Source organism: Dipodomys merriami, unplaced genomic scaffold, assembly GCF_024711535.1.
Source record: "Dipodomys merriami isolate MVZ:Mamm:240054 unplaced genomic scaffold, mDipMer1.0.p SCAF_1, whole genome shotgun sequence".
NCBI classification, from domain to species: domain Eukaryota; kingdom Metazoa; phylum Chordata; class Mammalia; order Rodentia; family Heteromyidae; genus Dipodomys; species Dipodomys merriami.
In genome coordinates, this window is record NW_027202270.1 from 68,098,598 (window position 1) to 68,118,589 (window position 19,992).

Genomic DNA, 19,992 nt, shown 5'->3' on the forward strand with positions numbered 1-19,992 from the left:
ACATTCAAATTCATAAAATAGCTACTTTTACAAACCTGAAGTGGGTAGGGATATGAAACCTCTATATTTCAAAAACAGAATAGTTCTTTCCAGACACCTTATATCTAAAGGGTACTGGTCAAATTACACAAGTATAAATTTTTAAATTTTTATACATGCAGTAAAACATTCCTACATTTGAAGACATTAAAAAATCACAGGTGACTCATCTGATCATTTTATATATTAATAAATATTACAATATATATATGAATACATCACGAATCATATTGGTGAACCAACAGGCAATTTATGCCTCTCTTAAGTATGTACTGACATAACCTAATATACTAAAGTGGGAAGGGGCTTTTAGTCACTGAAATAATGCATCGTGTAACAAAGATGAAGAATATACATGGCTTGTGCCCATCATAAAAAAGATTCAAACTGAAAGCTCAGCTTTGGTTTTTATTCAATTAAATTGTTAAACTGTGCACAGTGATTTTTTTTTTTTAGAACTTGAGACATTTGTGATGTTGGCTGTTTAAATCTTTGTTACCTTCGCTGTGAATTGAAATTGTACATATTTAGTAAATCATGCAGACAAAACAAAACTTTTTAGACAATATTTTTATTGGAGAGTTTTCTTTTCCTGTATCCATGTTAAAAAAAGACCTCCTTTCCCAAAATAAAAATGTCAATACTAAATTTAAAGAAGTATAAAGGAATGATTGCTTCCTTTAGAGCAAAATATTTAAATAAACATGGAGATAATTGGCAACATGTTCTTTTTGGGGTAGTAGGCCGTGTCCAATTTTTTGGGTCTGATGTTTCAGAGGGCCTCTGTTTCAAGGTTAAAGACGATATATAATCTCAGAATTAAGCAAATGCTATTAAGCAACAGAAGTAGATACCTTAGTCTTCATTTAGATATGAGGGATGGAATCAGAGAAACCACACTGAAACGATGTGATACTGAATATTCTACAAGTTAAAAGTTCTCTATTTAAATAGCTAGCTGCCACATATAATCTAGCATGACATGTTAAAATGCTCCAAAATATTGAAAATAGAAAATGAGCATCATCACTCCAATTTGGCCTTGAGTAGAATATGACAAAGGTTCTAATAATTTTAGTCAAGGAAAATGATGAATAAAAAATGCATGAGGATTAAAGTGGTGACAGATGATCTTTTGAGTATTCTCATTGGCCTTTCTCATTCATAGCTTTGATTCCACACAAATTGCAGATCCTGATGGTCCTGATCTTTAAGTGCACCCAGTCAGCTTTCTCTCTTTTCACTCCATAGAATATGCCTGTTACATTTAGAGTGAAGGATAAACCCCAAAAATGTTAAAAATAGACTACTGCCCTGGAACGAAATTTTAACATTGGCAAGCACAGAATTCAGAATGAATTGATCTAACATAAGGAAGCATTCAGAGACAGATTCGTACATCATGATACTGTTCTGACCACTTCCAGAGCAAAGAGAAAATGCGTGTGTATGTGTGTACATATGTACATGTGTGCATGTGTGTAAGTTCACTCAGTTTATATGTGTACACTTGAATAGCTAGCATTTAACATTAATATTTAAGAGATGGAAAGAGACATCATCTATGCCCTTATATAAATGGAAAGCATTTAAATCGTTGGCATAGGGAAAATAAATAGTTCTGAAAACAGATTGAAAAATTATATGGTATACAATAAGGCATGCCAGCAATAAAATAGAGAAAATATTAAATAAGTTTACTCATTTTAATAGGAAACTTAGATTTTTGTTTAGGCCTTTCCTCAAATGAGATCCCTCTGCCCCTTCCTAAAACAGTCTTATTATAGGGCGAAGAATTCCATTTGTACTGTATACCATTTTTGTTTAGAAAAAGAGAAAACAGCATTCAAATTACTTGGAAAATATGGATGAATAAATAAAATTAGAAAAGAAACTAAAGAAATTTGTGCACCCAGAAAACATTATAGTATATTTAGTGACCATGGCAAGTTAGACCTTGGTTTTTTTACATCTTTTCTGAACAACACTTCCAACACAAACATTTCCCAACCATGCAGTGCAGCCCAAGAAGGCAAAAACGGAGAATCAACTATTGAATAACCCTCAACCACTTCCTGGAATCTTGAAATGTTTTGTGGAGATCTACCACTTCATTATTGAACATGCTTAGAAAGTATGAACTCATAGATTTCCATAAAGGTACATCCAAGCAAGTCAAAGGTAGGGGTGCAGGGTCATATAGACCACCTCATCCAACTTCTTTTTTATCCCTGAAAACACCATTTCTGGAGTGAGACAGCTTAAGAATAATCATTCCATCTAGGTAGACACTCTCCCCTGCCCCCACAATATAAAGTACTGAAGACAGTTTCATGAAAAGGGAAATTTCATTCACTTTAAAATAAGTAACCTCAACAAAATAGTAGGACAAAAAGAGTTCTGAGCACAAACACTGCTTAATATATCTTACTTGATTTCTTTTAAATGAGAAATAGAAAAATGATATGTGTAAATACCTTTCCAGATATTTTCCTGGCTCTTTGAGTCAGATGCCTTCACCTACAAGTCAGAAGACTATGTTTTAAACTCCTTCAGCATTTGACAAAATTATAACACACTTTATTTCTACATTAAAATGATCAGAAGTCTTGTTTTCATTTTTCAATGTGCTTAGTAGGAAGAAAATTGTTACATTTGTCACACTTGGGAAATGCAGTTTACCATCCACATATTATAGATGAAGAAATGGAAGTGTAGTTATTGTAGAAAATGCACTATTTTTTTTCAACCCCACAACGATCTACAAAACAGTTCAGCATAGAATGTCAAAGTTCCAGTCTTCCCAAACATGTTCAGTACTTTCTCCAATAGATCATAGTAAAATGCTCTTTCAGTGGCTGTGGAAACATCAAAAGGAATGAGTTAGTTTCTCTACTTCCTGCAAGAAGTCCGTTCTGGTCTATAAGAATTCTTCAATGCAAGAGTGGAATGAAAATAATCTACTTTGGAAACCTGTGTTACTCTAACATGCCACACCATCTGAGGGTCTACTTAACTACTTAGGGAGTGAAGTCTACTTTGGGCTGAGAGCTAGAGACAATCTCAATTTTGAGAAATGGTCTTTAAAAATTAATAAATACTGGTGACACATTTTATCCACTAGATTTCTCTCCCCCCACTCCAAGGATTTTGACAGTGCTTTTGTCCAGTGAGGAACTGTTTCCATCCAGCTTCTCCACCCACAGTTTTCAGACTGTGCCCAATTTCCAAGATCTCAGCATCATTCTTTCCCTGCTCCCAGTTTTCTGAACCCTTTGTGCACTGAATGACCCAGATATGATCAGAGAAGGAAACAGGGCAGCAGGTGAACACAGAGCAACAGGAGTGCTAATAGATTCATAAATCTGTCACAAGAATGTTAAAATAGATGGAATTAAAAACCATAAAAGGTTGGAAGAGAAGAAATCTTAAATACCATTTTTTCCAAAGCCTTAGATATCCAAATGTTAGGGCTTAGAGGAAATAAACTATTAAATAATTCCATAGTTACAAGCAGAACTGGAACCAAAAGCCAGCTCTCCAGTTATGGTATAGATACTATTCTTGCTCTTAATTGCTATTAGGGCAATTGATATTAATGCTTGCATTATGTCTAGGATACTTATATTCAGATCTCCTAAAAAATACTGCTAATAAGTAATATCAATTGCAGCATTCACTGTGGTTCAATTTACTGAGTGCCTACTGCATATAAAACACAATATAAGCAACTATGAGATGGCAAAATGAATCAGATAGAACTACTGCCCTCAGAAATCTTCCAGTTTGGCAGACACCCAGGCAAATAAGAATAGTAATGAGTTCCAGATGTGGTAGGGTATATACCTATGGAAAATCTCAAGCATCCATACCATGGTACCTTTTTTGCTTAAACACTAAATACATCATTCCATCAAATAGTCTGTTGTTGACTCTTAGGACATGGAACACAAACACTGTGCCGTGTTGAGGGGACATGTGGGAGATGTGCATTCTAGTAGAAAAAAAAATCATTGTAAAGATTCCTACGGATAGTGCTTCTTTGTCTAAGTTTTAAAAAAAGTAGTGTAATACTGAATGAGATGGAAGGGGTAAATTCAGTTGGGGGTGGAAGAATATCAGCAACAGGCTCTGTGAGATGATAGTGTTGTTAGAGGTAAGCCTGAAGGATGAAAAGTGGGCCATGAGAGGATCTGGAGCAAAAGTTTCCAAGAGGGGAGAGCAGGTGCAAGTAACTGAGGTAGAATGAGTTTATCTTTGTTGGAAGAGCATAGCAGAAGTTAGAAAAGCATAGTGGAAGAGGAAGATGGATGGAAGAGAAAATCAGAGAGAGAGAGAATTCGAAGGAACAAGACTTCTAGAGTATTTGGTCCAAAGCACATTTTTATGTAAAAAAACAAAAACAAAAACAAAACCTGAACTTATTAATATCAAAGGTGTACCCTGTGCGAATCTGAGGTTTCATAAGATTTTGGCCCCAGTGAACAAAGCAGAAATGAACTTAGTGACCTGCTCATGGGGTATTCATAATTTCCCCCTCTACATGGATAGCAACATGACATTGTATGGCCCTCTGATTTTTAGAATGAGAGAAATTTTATTTCTCAGGCTCTTGAGAGACCACCTGCCTCATGTCTGGTCACAGGCAGAACTGTCAGACTGGAAAGCAGAAATTGTTTGGCCCAAAGAAAGTTTGTATTTTGAAAACGAAGGTACTAGATACAGCAAACAGGATGCCACTATGACACGTTACCGTGGAAGCAACTTCCCAATCGGCGTGTCCCAGCACAATCCCCACAGTTACCAGTTGACTCAAAACAGCTGTGCTAGAATCAGGCATGAGCAAGGTCCTCAGCCATTTTCCCTCCCTCTGAACTTCTAAAAAATACAAAAACTCACAGAGCTGAGAGAGAAGCCAATAAGAAGTAAGGAACATGCAGCAGGTGGTACCATCTGTGCCCGGCTAATTCCAGCCAAAACAATCTGCTCCCTAGAGTTCCCAGTTGTGGAGAAGGGAAGGGATCCTGACAGCGGAGGAGCCCAGGGAGGGGGTGTAGGAGGGTAAGTACTGAGGCTATTATTCCGACGTTTTGCCTGTTGGAAGAAGTAGATTATTGATGCCAGTGAACTATTATCTCTCTCCTTCCCCCCTTTATAACCACTGTGGGAGATTCCTCCAAAATCTCTCTAAGCTGGCAAGTGGATTCCACACCTGTGAGACAGATATGCAGGCACCACAGTGATTCTGTCACCATTAGACATTCCCCACAAGACTGGCAAGCACAGCTCACCCTAAAGTGAAAAAAAAAAAAAAAAAACAAGAAGGGACGGAGATTATGTTTATTTTATTCTATTTTCCTAGCAACCAAATTCCCTCCCTCTCACATGTTCATTCTTTGAAAATTATCCACGGCTTAAAATGGGCTTATATGCTACATGCTTTATCCCCAGGTTGGCATTTTCTGAAACAAAATTCTTTCACTTGATGGACTTCCTTGTGAGGAGCAAATCTCTCTTGGCACACTTACAATCACGGGATGAATAAAGGCAACCAATTCAAAGATAGATCAAATTGTCAGCCATGATAACTTTCCCTTAAGAGACTGAGACAGGACCCGTCCTTTGAACAGATGGAGAAGACAGTTATGATTCAAGTGTCCCAGAAAATTTTTGTCAACTAAAAAAAAAAAAACTTTACCCATTGCAAAATTTCCATCATCACCTTTAGGTTAACTTATTCTTTCCACATAGCGCATGCTGAATGCAAGTACACAGAAGGGGTGATTCTATCTATTGTCAGACGGTACCATCTTCCCTTGGATTAATTTATCATTGCTACAGCTGAGAAATCAGCACTGAGGGTAGCAGACAAGGGTGAGAAAGACCCTGGCAAGTTTGCTTTCATTCAGAACAGAGTAATGAAGGGCTGAGTTTCAGATGTTACCTCTAGGCTTCTCTCTAGGATCTGAGGAATTAAAAGATGGAAACATTTAAAAAAGAAAGAGATAGAGGAAGAAGTCATAAAGGAGAGACGGTGCCTATCCTAGCCTTCTTTGCTGAATTATGTCTTCTGCCAAAGCTATTTTGCAGTCTCCTTTACGCCTGATGCCTTGAAAATGATCTTATTTGGAAATAGATCTTTACAGATGTAAGTTACAATGAAGTCGTTGAAGTAGGTTAACCCAGGAAAATAGGTATTGCTATGAGAGGGGTAGAATTGGGATGCCAGGTGAAGAAAGAGGTAAACCGGAGAGATGTGCCCACAATCCTGAAAGCATTAGGAATTGTGCCAGGAAGAAAAACAGAACACATTCTCCTTTACATTGCTCAGAGGGACTCACCGCTGTCAACACCTTGATTTTGACTCCTCACCTCCAGAATTTAGAGAAAAAAAATCTGGATTGTTTTCAGCCACCCAGTTTGTTACTTGTAGTGCTTTGGTATAATTGACTTTGTACACCTCCAAAGCAAACCATAGTAAAGCCTTGAGTATTCATTCTCTGTATAGGATCAAAAAAAAAAAAAAAAAAGGATCAATTTCTGATCTGAGCGTTCTCTTGGTGCCTGGACTTAAACAGATAAAACAAATACCAGTAGGAATATCCCTTTAGGTTTTGAAATGCATGTCATCAGGAAAAAGACAAACTGCCTACTCTTTTTCCCAAATGTCTTCTATAAGGTAATCTTTTTAATTAGGATAATTAAATTCTTGTTGCAAAGGGCACTAAAGTGCAAGCATTATCGTCTGATTTCCTGTAAAGAGTATTTTTCCTGCCTCCTGTTCCACATGGTGTCCATTAACAGGAGAAGTACCAAGTGAGTCAGACATTATGGTTACAGGTTTGCGGCTCATGTCAGCACTAAGAAGAGGGAAATGAGAGAGGAAAACATAAATTGGGAAACAGTGTCATAGGGCAGACCAAGATAATGGAAGAACCAGAAAGCAGAGGAAAAGGGTGTTGCTTCAGGTAGAAAATGTCAAGAGAAAAATAGAGTAACATTTTAAAATTGAGCTGCAGAAGAATCCAAGATTTTTTTTTGTTTCAAACTTGAGAGCAGTCACAGAAATGAATGAAACATGTTGACATCCCAGATTCATTACTTTGGTATGATCTTGACCTTTTCCAGCTCCTCTTCTCCTGTGAAATTTGTTAATAATCCCTGCAATATACTTACATCATTGAGAACTGGGAACAATCTTGGAAGTTCTGTGGGTGAGGCAAGGCTGGGGGAAGTCAAGTAGTGTGTTTTGATATACTACTTAAGTTTCCAGTGGTCTGAAGCTGGTAACCAATGAGACCAGGTACAGGGGAATGTTCCCAGACATGCTCATGGGCTCAGTTCAGCACCATTACTCCAGGCCTGCTGTTACTCACCTACATATGAACAAGACACCGAAAGTGCAGGTAAGAAAGCCAGGGAACAGTTCACTAAACATCCTATGTCTCTTCAGAGAAAGCCAGTATGCCGTCCTTTATACTATGTTTCTATATGATGGTATATCATCTTGAAAGCCTGGTTTAATGTGCTTTTTGTCTAAGCTTTGTGGTATTTTTTAATACACCATTATTGCATGCTTCTACCAATAAAAGTCCTACTGAAGGTATTTAATTTGTTTTGAGAATCATAGCACATGTTTACTCATAGAAGACACAGCTTTTAATCCGACTGATGACTTCCTTTTTAGAAACTCTTTTAAGTTCCTAACCACATTCTTCTTGGTTTTCCTCCTACCCACTGACCAAGATTTGCTTTTTCACTCAACCTTTAAATGGTAGCATTTCCCAGGGCTCCTCTGGGACTCTCTGCTCTCCTTTTTCCCATCACTACTTCAGTGAATGTTTCAACACCCACAGCTTCAATTCCTGCTTATATATCAAACAGTCATTACTTGAGTCAGACTTCTTGGATACCAGGCTTACCCATCCAAATAAATACTGGGCACTTGGGCATCACCACCTGATAACCTCAAGGGCATCCTAAATTTGATATGCCCCAAATGGACGTAACTATATCTCCACTCTTTCTTTCCTACATAACGCTGAGGAATGTAATTTGGGCACTTGGGAGTTGTTCTGATGTATATCTAAATGGGTTACCAGATCTTATCATTTATTCCCCCTATTCATCCCTTCTTCCTGTCCTTTTTCTAGCACCATTGTCTGCCCCACGTGTCGGGTAGGCATCAAATTATAAGTTGCCTAATAGCATCTTGGCTGATCACACTGGTTCCAGTTTCATGTCTGGTTCTAGTGTAGGGAAAAGGATAATCACTGACAATTGATAGGGGGCTATATGACAGATGGATGCTACCTTTATTTTTTAAGGTATCTCTTGATACACTTCATATATGTCTTATTTTAAGATTATTTCATCACCATCTCAACTCTTATGCAGATCTATCTCCTTTACAAAGCCTAGAAAGAAACCAGACACTGGTGGCTCATGCCTATAATCCTTGCTACTCATCATACTGAGATCTGATTATTTCAGTTCAAAGCCAGCTTTGGCAGGAAAGTCAGTGAGACATCTCCAAATAGCTACCAAAAAGCAAGAAGTGCAGCAGTGACTCAAGTGGTGAAATACAAGCATTGAGAAAAAGAGCTAAGGGACAGCATCCAGTCCCTGAGTTCAAGCCCTGTACTGGCATGAAAGCAAGCAAGCAAGCAAGAGAGAGGGAAAGAGAGAAAGAAAGAGAGAGAGAGAGAGAGAAAAGGAAGGAAGGAAGGAAAGGAGGGAGAGAGGGAGGGAGGGAGGGAGGAGCGATAAAGGAGAAAAAAGAGAAAGTGAAAGAAAAAGGAGAGACAAAGGACAGAAGAAAAGAGAAATAAAGAGACAGGGAGAGAGAAGAGAAAGAATGAAAGAAATAGAAAAATAAAAAGAGAGAAAGTAAAACACAGTAAGGAAAGAAAGAGAAATGAGAAATAAGTAGTACAAAAAGCAAGAAAGTGAAGGAAAGAGAACTAGAAAGAAGGAAGGTGGGAGAGAAAGAAAAAGAAACGAGAAAAAGGAAGAGAAAGAGAAAGAAGAAAGAAAAAAGAAAGAAAGAAAGAGAAAGAAAGAAAGAAAGAAAGAAAGAAAGAAAGAAAGAAAGAAAGAAAGAAAGAAAGAAAGGAAGGAAGAAAGGAAGGAAGGAAGGAAGGAAAGAAGGAAGGAAGGAAAGAAAGAAAGAGGAGGAAAAATATGTAAAAGAAAGAAAAGGAAAGAAGAAAAGAAAAAAGATGCAAAGAAATGAAGAAATGATGCTCATACCTGTAATCACAACTACTCTGGAAAGGTATATAGGGTTTGCCATCTGAGGTCAACTGGGGCAAAAAGAACAAAGATTCTATCAGAAAAAATAAAAGGGGGAAAAAGCTGGAAGTGTGGCTCAAGTAGTACAACACATGCCTAGTAAGCAGAGTCCTTAAGGCCAAACCTAAATACTACCAAAAAAGAGAGAAAAGATTAAAAAGTATGTGCTCAAGAGAAACAACTTGTTTCCTTCCATTCTTACCAAGTTCTTAACTACTCATGTGGCTTATCACTTTCTAATGCACCCCACATTTCTACATCAACCAAAAAAATGTTCTTTTGGTTCTTTTTGTTTTCATTTCTATCTTCTCCTACCTAAACCTTCTAAGCCTATAAGCTCTTTAAGGAAAGGAACAATGTTATCCTGTAGACTCACTTCTGTGAGTTATTGCCCCCAAGGAAATAGTCAATAAATGTTCACTGAATTAATTACTACAAATTAGATTGTGCCAAAGCCTACTTAAATTGTTTCATGGTTTTCCCAAAGAATCTCCAAACCAGATTATGTTCCTTAGCATGGCCAGCAAAGCTTTCCTGTGCTGAGGTTTCCTTACCCTCTTTCCCCAAATCTCACCATTCCAACTCACCATTGAATCTGCCAGGACCTACTTACTTCCAGAACCTAGGTCAAGGGTCACCTTCTTAAAACCATACTTCCCAAATCCATGTCTCTAGAAATGCCTGTTATCTGGGTGTCAGTACAGATCCAGTGTATGCTGTATTAACTCACTTACCCGAGGGTTTGTTGCCCAAGACAGTGTGTTCCTGGAAGAGAGAAACTGGAACACATTTCAGAGCTGGCACAACACCTAAACCCACTAAGAACCACAAAAATGTCAGTCTTCTAAGGAGAGGCTATATAAGCTCCTACAGAAGCTTGTCATTATCTAAGTAGAAAGACAAGACAGAAAGTAGCATTGAGAATGAATGATATAAAAATAAGAGTCACTAGAAGAGCCCTTATACAAACTAGAAGTTTGAAATTTAATATACCTGAAGATATTTCAGAACTATTTACCAAGTTTGTATTAGAGCGCAAATTTTACCAACATGGATGAACAGCTTCATTTCTTAAATAACCACCAACTATACAGAGTAGCATTGACCTGCACTACTGACATCCAGAAATCGATTAAATTGTAAAGTTAGTGAGGCAAAGCTCACCACAGCCCAAGTGAAGTAAGTTAAAGGGAACCATGAATAAATAAACCCTCTCTGAATACTGAAGTCAAGCATAGCCTTTAAACTATTTCAGCAATGACTCACATGAGGAACATGAACCATATGAAAGAGGAAGAAACCTGAAATAATCCGGGATACATTTTCTTCACTTCTCTGGAGTTTTCGATTACCTCAGTTTCCTGACCAATCTCTGCTGGTGTCAGTAATTTACCGTAACTATCAGCAAGATAAAAGAAGGTTTGTGTGAGACAGAGTCTGACATGACTAATATATCCTGCAGTGAAGGACAGTGGGAGGACTTACAAAAGGCACAATTTCTATTAGTGAATCTTTTTTTAATATAATGGAAGTCATATGAGTATCACAAAACTAGTGAGTATGCTGGGTTTTCTCTTTCTCATCCTAAGTGGCTTCTTTATAAAAAGCCTACATAAGTTCCCCCAAGAAAGTAGACTAAACACGTGCAGTTTGTACCTGAAATTTTGGTTGTTTGTATTTTGTTTTAGTTTTGTGTGCTGGCAATAAATCCATGGTCTTCTATTTGTGCATCTGACTACTGAACTATACCCACAGACCTTTATTTGAAGCATTTGTGCCACAATAGGAGTAGCTCCTAGGTTTTCCAAAACAGGTAGCAGATCCTACCCTGGCTTTAGTGTTCAGTTATTTAAATGAAGTCCTGATAATTAATGGAAGGTGATGGATAGGCATGATGGCTCTTTTCACCAACAGGAATCCTCTATAAACTAAGATTTATAAGCAATCACAATTTCTTAAGTCACAAACACAATCATAAAACTTTTTTTTTCCAGTCACTGTGCCTGATAAATTTTAAAGTCTGCTTTCCCCCAAAGTGTGAAGCTTTGTGAGCAAGAGGGTGTCTAGCGGGGTTGGTGGAGAATATTGCTATTCCTCAAGGTCAGCATCACAGGCCCTTCGTCATTTCTGATTGTACAGGACTGAGTGTGCACCACCTGCAGGCTTTCCTGAAAGTCGCTTCGCTTCTTTCTTCTCTTGAAGCTGCTGTTTTGGACTGCTTGCCTTAGGATTTTGCTTTCTTCTTCTAAAACTAAGTAGAACAAAACCATGACATTTAAACTGAGGGTTGATGTGTAGTTTCCACCTCAGTAAAATGAAAGGTTGTAAAAAATTCTCAGCCTCCTCCCTACAGATTGTACTATATGAAGTAAGTACTGGTTTAGGGAGCAAACTCTGCTTAACAAGAGCTTTCTAAGTCTGAAATTAAGTCTCAGCTCCATCCTCCATTAGCTGTGTGACCTTGGTCAAATTACATCGCCAAACCTCAGTTAGTTTACTTACCTTTAAAGGAGAAGCAATACTGAAAACAATTCCACAGGATAATTGTAAGGAAGGACACTATTCTATGTCAACTGTTTTAATGATCAACATCACAAGCACCATAGCAATGAAGCAAAAATATCCAGAGTGACATATCCAGTTAGTTTCCTTTTTATTTCCTGACAGTTGTCCTTTCTTTCTTTGTCCTTGGGCTTTAGGGAAGCTTTGCTTTGATAACCTATTCTTATAGTTGGGTCCACAGAGAGTTCTCTAAAAGAACACAATCATTTTGGTACTTAGAAATTTTCTAGCATGTAATTTTGGGGGGTCCAGGAGAGTCTCAAGATACATCCTCAAAGAAAGTCTTTGTTTCCTGGTGGGTGTTAACCTTGGATTGCTCCAAGAGAAAGGAATGCTTGAAAATTATCAGTCCAAAGAGAGACCTCAAAGTATGAGAAATGAGGAGGTTGTTCTATGTTGATTTTAGATATGCAAGGCCTCGGCTCCTCTAAATAGATAATCTGGGAAGATAATGAAATAGTCACAAGGTGAACCTTTGTAAGGAGGCCACCAGGACATTGCTCAGAATTCGAACCTTTCCATTAGTTTTTTTTTTTTTTTACATACTTTAAAAAGATAGTCTTAAATCATGGGATAACCTTGCCTGTCCTATTAATTAGACCAAATGGAGAATATCTTGCAAAATTTGAGAAAAACTCAGGAGAAAAAATGCTGGAGATTAAAGCTAATGATCCCCATATCAGAAAAGTTACTATTTCATTATTATTTATCTCTCAGTTATTTTTAATATATAAATTGTATTGTAGAGATACTGTATAGAGGGGTTACAATTACATGAGTAAGGTAATGAGTACATTTCCTATCAAACATTGTTACCCCTTCCTTTATTTTCTCCCTATCATCCCTTCCTCCCCATCTCCCCAACTCCTCCCTCCTCCCATCCCAAAGTTATAACATTAGTTTTCAACGGAATGTCTTGTACATCTCATTGCTACAATGGGTCATCCTGTATCCTTATTTCATCATTTTGTTATTTCCCTTCCTCTCCCCAAATTAGAAAAATGTATATACTGGAATCAAATACAGTGAAAACAGGGGTTATACCATGGGGGAAGAACATACAAAAGAAACAAAAAAAATCACATAGTACTTTGTAAGTACATTAAAAACAATAGCAAGAAAGATAAAATCACTTGTCTCCCTATCTTGGGGGTCATTTCGCTTTGCATCATCTTATATGGTCATATGTACATAGCTTTTGATCTCTTCTGCTTGTCCTAGATACATACTAGTTATTTCAAATAAGGGAAACCATGGGATCTATATTTCTTTGGGCCTGGCTTACTTCACTTAAGATAATTTTTTCCAAGTCTTTCGATTTTGTAACAAATGGGGCGGTGTCATTCTTTCTGATGGAGGCATAGAATTCCATTATATATAAATATATATGTATATATGTGTGTGTATATATATATATATGTATATATATATATAATCACATTTTCTTGATCCATTCATCTACTGAAGGGCATCTGGGTTGGTTCCATATCTTGGCTGTGGTAAATAATGCTACAATAAACATAAATTGTGCTGGTAGCTTTAGTATAGCCTTGTTTGTGATCGTTTGGGTAAATGCCCAAAAGTGGGATTGCTGGGTCATAAGGGAGCTCTGTGTGGAGTCTTTAGAGGAACCACCATACTGCTCTTCTGAGTGGAAACAAGTTTACACTCCCACCAACAAACACACCCCCCTCTAGCATCTGTTGTTACTAGATTTCTTGATTATAGGCATTCTAACTGGGGTCAGGTGGAATCCCAATGTTGTTTTGATTTGCATTTCTTATATGGCTAGAGAAGTTGAGCAGTCCTTCTATTGGCTATGCTTATTTCCTCTTCAGAGAAGTCTCTCTTTAAGTCTTTATACCACTTATTTATCAGGCGGTTGTTTCTTTGAGGATTTGTTGTTGGAGGATTTAATTTTTTGAGTTCTAAATACATTTTAGATATGAGACCCTTGTCTGTTGTATGGCTAGTGAAGATCTTCTCCAATCCGTGGGCTTTCTATTCATCTTGCTAGCTATGTCCTTTGCCATGCAAAAGCCCTGCAGTTTCATGCAATCCCATTTGTTCAATCTTTCTTTGATTTGTTGTGGTTCCAGGTCTTTATTAAGAAAATTTCAGCCTGTGCCAAGGAGCCCTAGAGTTTCTCCTATTCCTTCCTGTAATGTTTTCAGGGTGTCTGCTTTGACTGGGAGGTCTTTGATCCATTTGGAGTTGATTCTGGTACAGGATGATATAGAAGGATCTAGCTTTAGTTTTTTTTACAGGCGTTTAACCAATTTTGCCAGCACCATTTAGTGAAGAGGCTGTCTTTCTCCCATTCTTTTTTTTATTATTATTATTATTTTAGCTCTCTTACCAAAGATTAGGAGGCTATAGGTCTGTGGGTTCATTTCTGGGTGTTCAGTTCTATTCTATTGGTCCTCAGGCCTGTTCTTGTTTCAGTACTAAGCTGTTTTGATTACTATGGCTTTGTAATAGAGTCTGAAATTTCAGGTAATTTAATTCTAATGAATATCAGGTTTTCTTTGTTTCTTTTTGTTAAAGTTTTTTCCCCTTTTTATTTACATATTTTCTCCTTTTCATTTTGTTTTGGTTTACTTTGGCTTTGTTTTGTTTGTTTGTTTGAGACAGGTTCTCCTTGTATAGTTCAAGTGACTGTCTCTGACTCCAAGTGCTGGGATTACAGACAGATGCCATCACCACTGGCCAGGAAGTTTTTCTTAAGTGAAATTAACATTATGATGTTCATGCAAATAAACATTTTCCTGTAAAGTGGCATGAAAATTACATGTAGAGAGCAACCTATAAGACTATTTCTACTGTAAAGATAAAAAAAAAGATCGATAGGTAAACAGCAATTAGCCAAAACATAATATCAATTAAAAGAGATTATAATTATGTCAATTCTTACTGTTCTTTTAGTTATTTGCTATTCCATTAAAAACCTAAATAGTTGGTATGCTTTGACACATTCTGACTCACATATGGCAGATTATATCTCCAGTCAAACTGTTTTTTTTTTTTTTTTTTTGTCGGTGGTGGGGCTTGAACTCTGGGCCTGGGCGCTGTCCCTCAGCTCTTCAGCTCAAGGCGAGCGCTCTACCACTTGAGCTACAGCGCCACTTCCGGTTTTCTGGTGGTTTATTGGAGATAGGAGTCTCACGGTCTCTCCTGTCCGGGCTGGCTTTGAACCGCGATCCTCAGATCTCAGCCTCCTGAGTAGCTAGGATTACAGGCGTGAGCCACCAGCGCCCGGCTCAGTCAAACTGTTTTTAAGAGTCATTTGTAATCAAATATTTACCGATTGCCACTAAATGCTAGTCATAGTTCTAGACAACAGGAATTGGAGTGAAATTTTACATAGAGTGAAATTTTACATAGATGTTCCATACAGATTATTACAAGGGGAGAAGAAAGGTAGGAATTTTGTGTTGTTCTATGAGCTCTCAGTCCAGACCTAGAGAAGCCTTTAGAGAAGGTGTATTTGAGCTTCATACAGAAGAATCAATAGTTTTATCCATTTGAAAGGAGCAATGCTTACAGACTTGAAAATATGAGGAATAACATACTAAAACAAGGATTGGCTCATGTTTTTACCTGAGCTTTTAGTCATTAACTCTATTAAAGTGGGCCAAAATTTAAACCATATTTAAATTTATATTTATTTGAATATATATTTAAACCAAACAAATACAATTTCATATTATAATACATATGCCCACTCTCCTTGGTTTTAATAACTTCTTATTTGCTAATTAAGAAATAGAATTAGCCAGACGCTGGTAGCTCACACCTGTAATCCTAGCTACTCAGGAGGCTGAGATCTGAGGATCAAGGTTCAAAGCTAGCCCAGGCAGGAAATTCCCCAAGAGACTCTTATCTCCAATAAACCACCAGAAAAGTGGAAGTGGCGCTGTGGCTCAAGTGGTGGAGCTGAAGAGCTTGAGCTGAAGACCTGAGGGACAGCACCCAGGCCCAGAGTTCAAGTCCCATGACCAAAAAAAAAAAAAAAAAAAGGAAAAGAAAAGAAAAGAAAAGAAAAGAAAAAGAAATGGAATCACCATGGCCATATAAAATGATGCTAAGCGAAATGAACTCCAAGACATGGAAACAAGAGGTTTTTCTTTGTTGTTGTTGTTTTAATGTACTATGTGATTTTCTTTTTTCTTTTGTGTTTGTTTTTACTATTGTTTATGTCCTGTTGTCACTGTATTTGATTTGTGTACCCTGGTTATTGTATGTTCATTTATCTGAATTAGGGAAGAGAAAGGGAACAACCAAATGGTGAGAAAAAGGACAAAGGGTGAACCAACGCATCAGCAATACTCACAAGACAATAAATATGTTGGAAATCAACTTTACAACTTGGGGGGGGGCAGATTGGGAGGGAAGGTAAATGGGAGAAAAATGAGAGGGGGGGTAACAAGTTCAACAAGAAATGTACTCAATAGTTACAAATGTAACTGTAACCCCTCTGTATATCACTTTTACAATAAAGTTAAATTTAAAAGAAAAGAGAAGAAATGGAATCAGGTAGCTATATGTGGGAATGAATGCCCTATATTGTCATTGAGCAACTTCTTTGCATTTGGGTGGAAAGGGAAAAGAAAACCACTTCAAGTTGCCTCTCCTGTCTGCCCCATCCAAGATAGGTAAATATGGATGGAATGTAACCAAAGCAGTGAAATACATGCCTGATTGATAGGTTATCTCCACCTACACTTTGACCTTTAACCTAAAACTACACCTTCTAGTGACTTCCAGATGTGACTGCTTGGTCATTAATAAGCAGTTAAGACTAGAACCTCTTTTCCACAAGTTATGAATGATTTACTAGGACATTACCTTATAGTTGCAAACAACATAAGAGACATTTGAGAAAATAATTTAGCATTTTAATGAAGTTCTTGTTCCAGCTCTTTTTCTTGAAAAAAAAAAAAGCTATTTCAAAGTTATCCTTTCTGACAGAAAATAGAGTAGCTTGACAAAAGCAACCACAACTCTATATCTAAACTGGCAGCATATTTGTGTGGTGTGGAGTGATACATATGTTCACTGCTCTTGACTGGTTAAACTGTATTTCATTATCATCCCCCAATTTCCACTTCTAATTCTAGCAGAACCATTTCCTATAAAGAGGTCAACTTTCTAGGAGTTTTGAACATAAAAGTTTTTTTTTTTAATGTCTTATCACAATTTTATTAAACACTATTTTCCCTCATTCTTAATTGTAACCCCTCAGGCACATACTGTATTAAATGGGGAGAAAAATAAATTTACCACCAATTCCAATTGCATTGTGTATATTCGTGCCATCTGTGTTTAAAAAAATAACTAGTTTAATTGCAACTGTCGATTTTGCATTATTAAAGAGTAATGAACCTACAGTTGATCATTATAATACTATATGAGACTACAGAACTAAAAACAATCTTCCTACATTAACAAGTTATTTTTTAAAAATCTAATTGATTTTTGAATTACTAAATTAAATTTAAAGAATGGGTATTTTTATATTTTTTTGGAGAGTTACTTGGTTTTATTTTGGCTTAACCTTTATGGGAATATGACATTCTCTGCCCTGATTTCACACCTATTATGTCTCTGTAGGTGTAGTAGTGTGCCAGATTGCTAAATTTTGGGATATAGATGCTGAATAATTCTAGATAATGGCTACCAGTGAAAGTATACAGAGCCAGATCCTGATGCCTCTCATGCATGATGTCCAAAATCAAAGATAATGCATCCCACTGACATTACTTCTTGTTCTCTTTTTACTTTCTTTGTAATTCCTCCTATTCTTCTCTCCTACCTCCGTATTTGTCTTGTACTTTTTCCTCACTATGTCCTGAAAGTAGACCAACTACTTTTTTAGAATATTATTCCATTGAATCTGAAAATTCCAACTGAGGAATAGTCCAAATAGCTTCATATGATAAATAATTCCCCGGTGAAGATTTTGAGAAAATCAACTTTGTCTTTGAGAAATCAGCAGTCTTCCCAGATTGTTATGAGTTGCTACTGTACTAAAACCTCTGTGTGCCCAAATTTTAGAATATATATGATCAAGCATTCATCTCCCAAGAATTTTCTTACATTCTAAGATTTAAACGACATGTAGTAGCCAGTTTAGGTAGGGTTCTGGTATAAAAAGCTCTGTAATATTTTTAAGATAATTCTTTTTAAATATTCTTTTAAATGAAGGTATAAACACTATACTAGATTTTTCTTAGAATTTGAGACAATAATTATGCTGTTAATAGGTATCAGACAACCAATGTTTTGAGGGAAAAGTAAATCTTAATATTTTTGTTTCTAACACACTAATGGTTTTTTAAATTCTCATACATATAAAATGCTTACATTATCACCCTATTTGTCAAAGGCCTGGGGTGCTTGTTTGTTTGTTTTGCCAGTTCTGGGGCTTGAACTCTGGACCTGAATGTTGTCCTTGAGCTTTTGTGTCTCAAGGTTAACACAGCTTCACTTCTGGACTTCTGTGGTTAATTTGAGATAAGAGTCTTAGGAACTTTCCTTTCCTGGCTGGCTTCCAGCTGGGATTCTTAGAACTCAGCTTCCTGAGTAGGTAAGATTATGGACTTAAACCAAAGATGCCTGGCCAAAGGCCTAATTTAAGGAAGTAAACTGTTTGGGATTCACTTTGCAGAATTAAAAGCAGGATCCATCCCATTTAAACCGCTTGAGTAGGAGTAGGGGTGAACTGTATTCAAGCCGAAGTCTACGCCACTGTCAGGAGAAAGAGAGTGAATACTAAAAGACAGTCAGAGACCATTTCTGGTTAACTTATTCCAAGAAAGAAGTATGAAAAGGTAAAATATTCCATCTCCAGAATTAGTAGCTACAACCTCAAACGAGGCGTTTTCTAAAACTGTTATGCAAAGAATGCATTTATGATAATTAGTGGGTTTCAGCAATTTTTCTGTAAGGACATTTATGTTGCATGGATTTCCGGTGTAGGAAAAATGGTCATTGTTTTTCCCTGATAACATGAAATTTATCACAGGTTACATGAAAATTTCTGGTGTTTCACAGTTTACATGAAATATCTGTTGTTCCTCACACACATAAAGCTTTACTTTATACTGGAAGAGGAGTTATACTGGAAGATTAGAACTTGTTCCTTTCCATGCATTGTCAAATGTCGATGTTTAACTCTTACCGGTAACAGATATATTATACTATGGCTCACAATCAACTGGAACCCTTCAAGATGGTTTGCAACTATGGTTAAGAAATGTTAATCTGTAGTCAAAACTCTCTTGGCCTGATCAGCTTGAGGCATCTCAATTTTTTTATGTCTTCTATTGTAAAAATAGTGTATAGAGGGGTTACAGTTACGTGAGTAAGTTAATGAGTACATTTCCTATGGAGCATTGTTACCTCCTCCTTTGTTTCGTTGTTGTTGTTGTTTGTTTTTTGTTTTTGTTTTCTTGATCACATAGCTTTAAGAACTGATTAGAGGTTCTTGTAAGAACACCCAAAACTGAAAAGAAGCTTCACTCAAAGAATCTGGAAAAGAACAAAGAATTTATGGTCAAAGGGATATAGGTTAGAATGTAAACATTACCTCCAACTTATGTGCAAATTTCAGCAATATTTGGTTTTACTAGTATTTCATCCATAAATTGGTAAATACATTTACTCCTAGGTAGATGGTGCAAGCATTAAATTAAATGACATTAGATGCAATAGGAAAACAACAAATAAATATGCGATCTCTTACCATCTGTTGGGGGTCCAAGTATTTCACAAACTAGCTCACGTCTCTGGCAGAAACTACTGTGACATATTATTTCATATGGGATGGTAACAGATGCTGTTGTTTTCCTCCCCAACAGCTATTTCTTCTTATGCCCAGAATCCTGATGTTGTTCAAGTAGGAAATAGCAGGAAGCTAACTCAGAGATCTTTAGGAAAGGTAGAATCCTTCTATATTCAAAGTGGAGAGACTCTGACTGATGCAATCAAATCACAGAAGAGAGTGACCTTGTCTTTCTACCTCCAGTGGTGCAGGGTTGAGCTCATGACCCTTTCTAGACAATGAGGAGAAAGAAGAAATACACGAGGGCTTGG

At 37.0% G+C, this 19,992-nt stretch overlaps 1 protein-coding gene across 1 annotated transcript in view; it reads left to right on the forward strand.

Annotated features, from left to right (window-relative positions):
* Nucleotides 1–760, forward strand: part of Zeb2 (zinc finger E-box binding homeobox 2) — a 135,262-nt gene extending 134,502 nt beyond the window's left edge. Inside the window, 1 exon segment of the mRNA XM_070023618.1 lies at nucleotides 1–760. This exon segment is cut by the window's left edge and continues 4,968 nt beyond it. The gene's annotated coding sequence lies outside the window, so the exon portion shown is untranslated.
* Nucleotides 761–19,992: the final 19,232 nt, after the last annotated feature.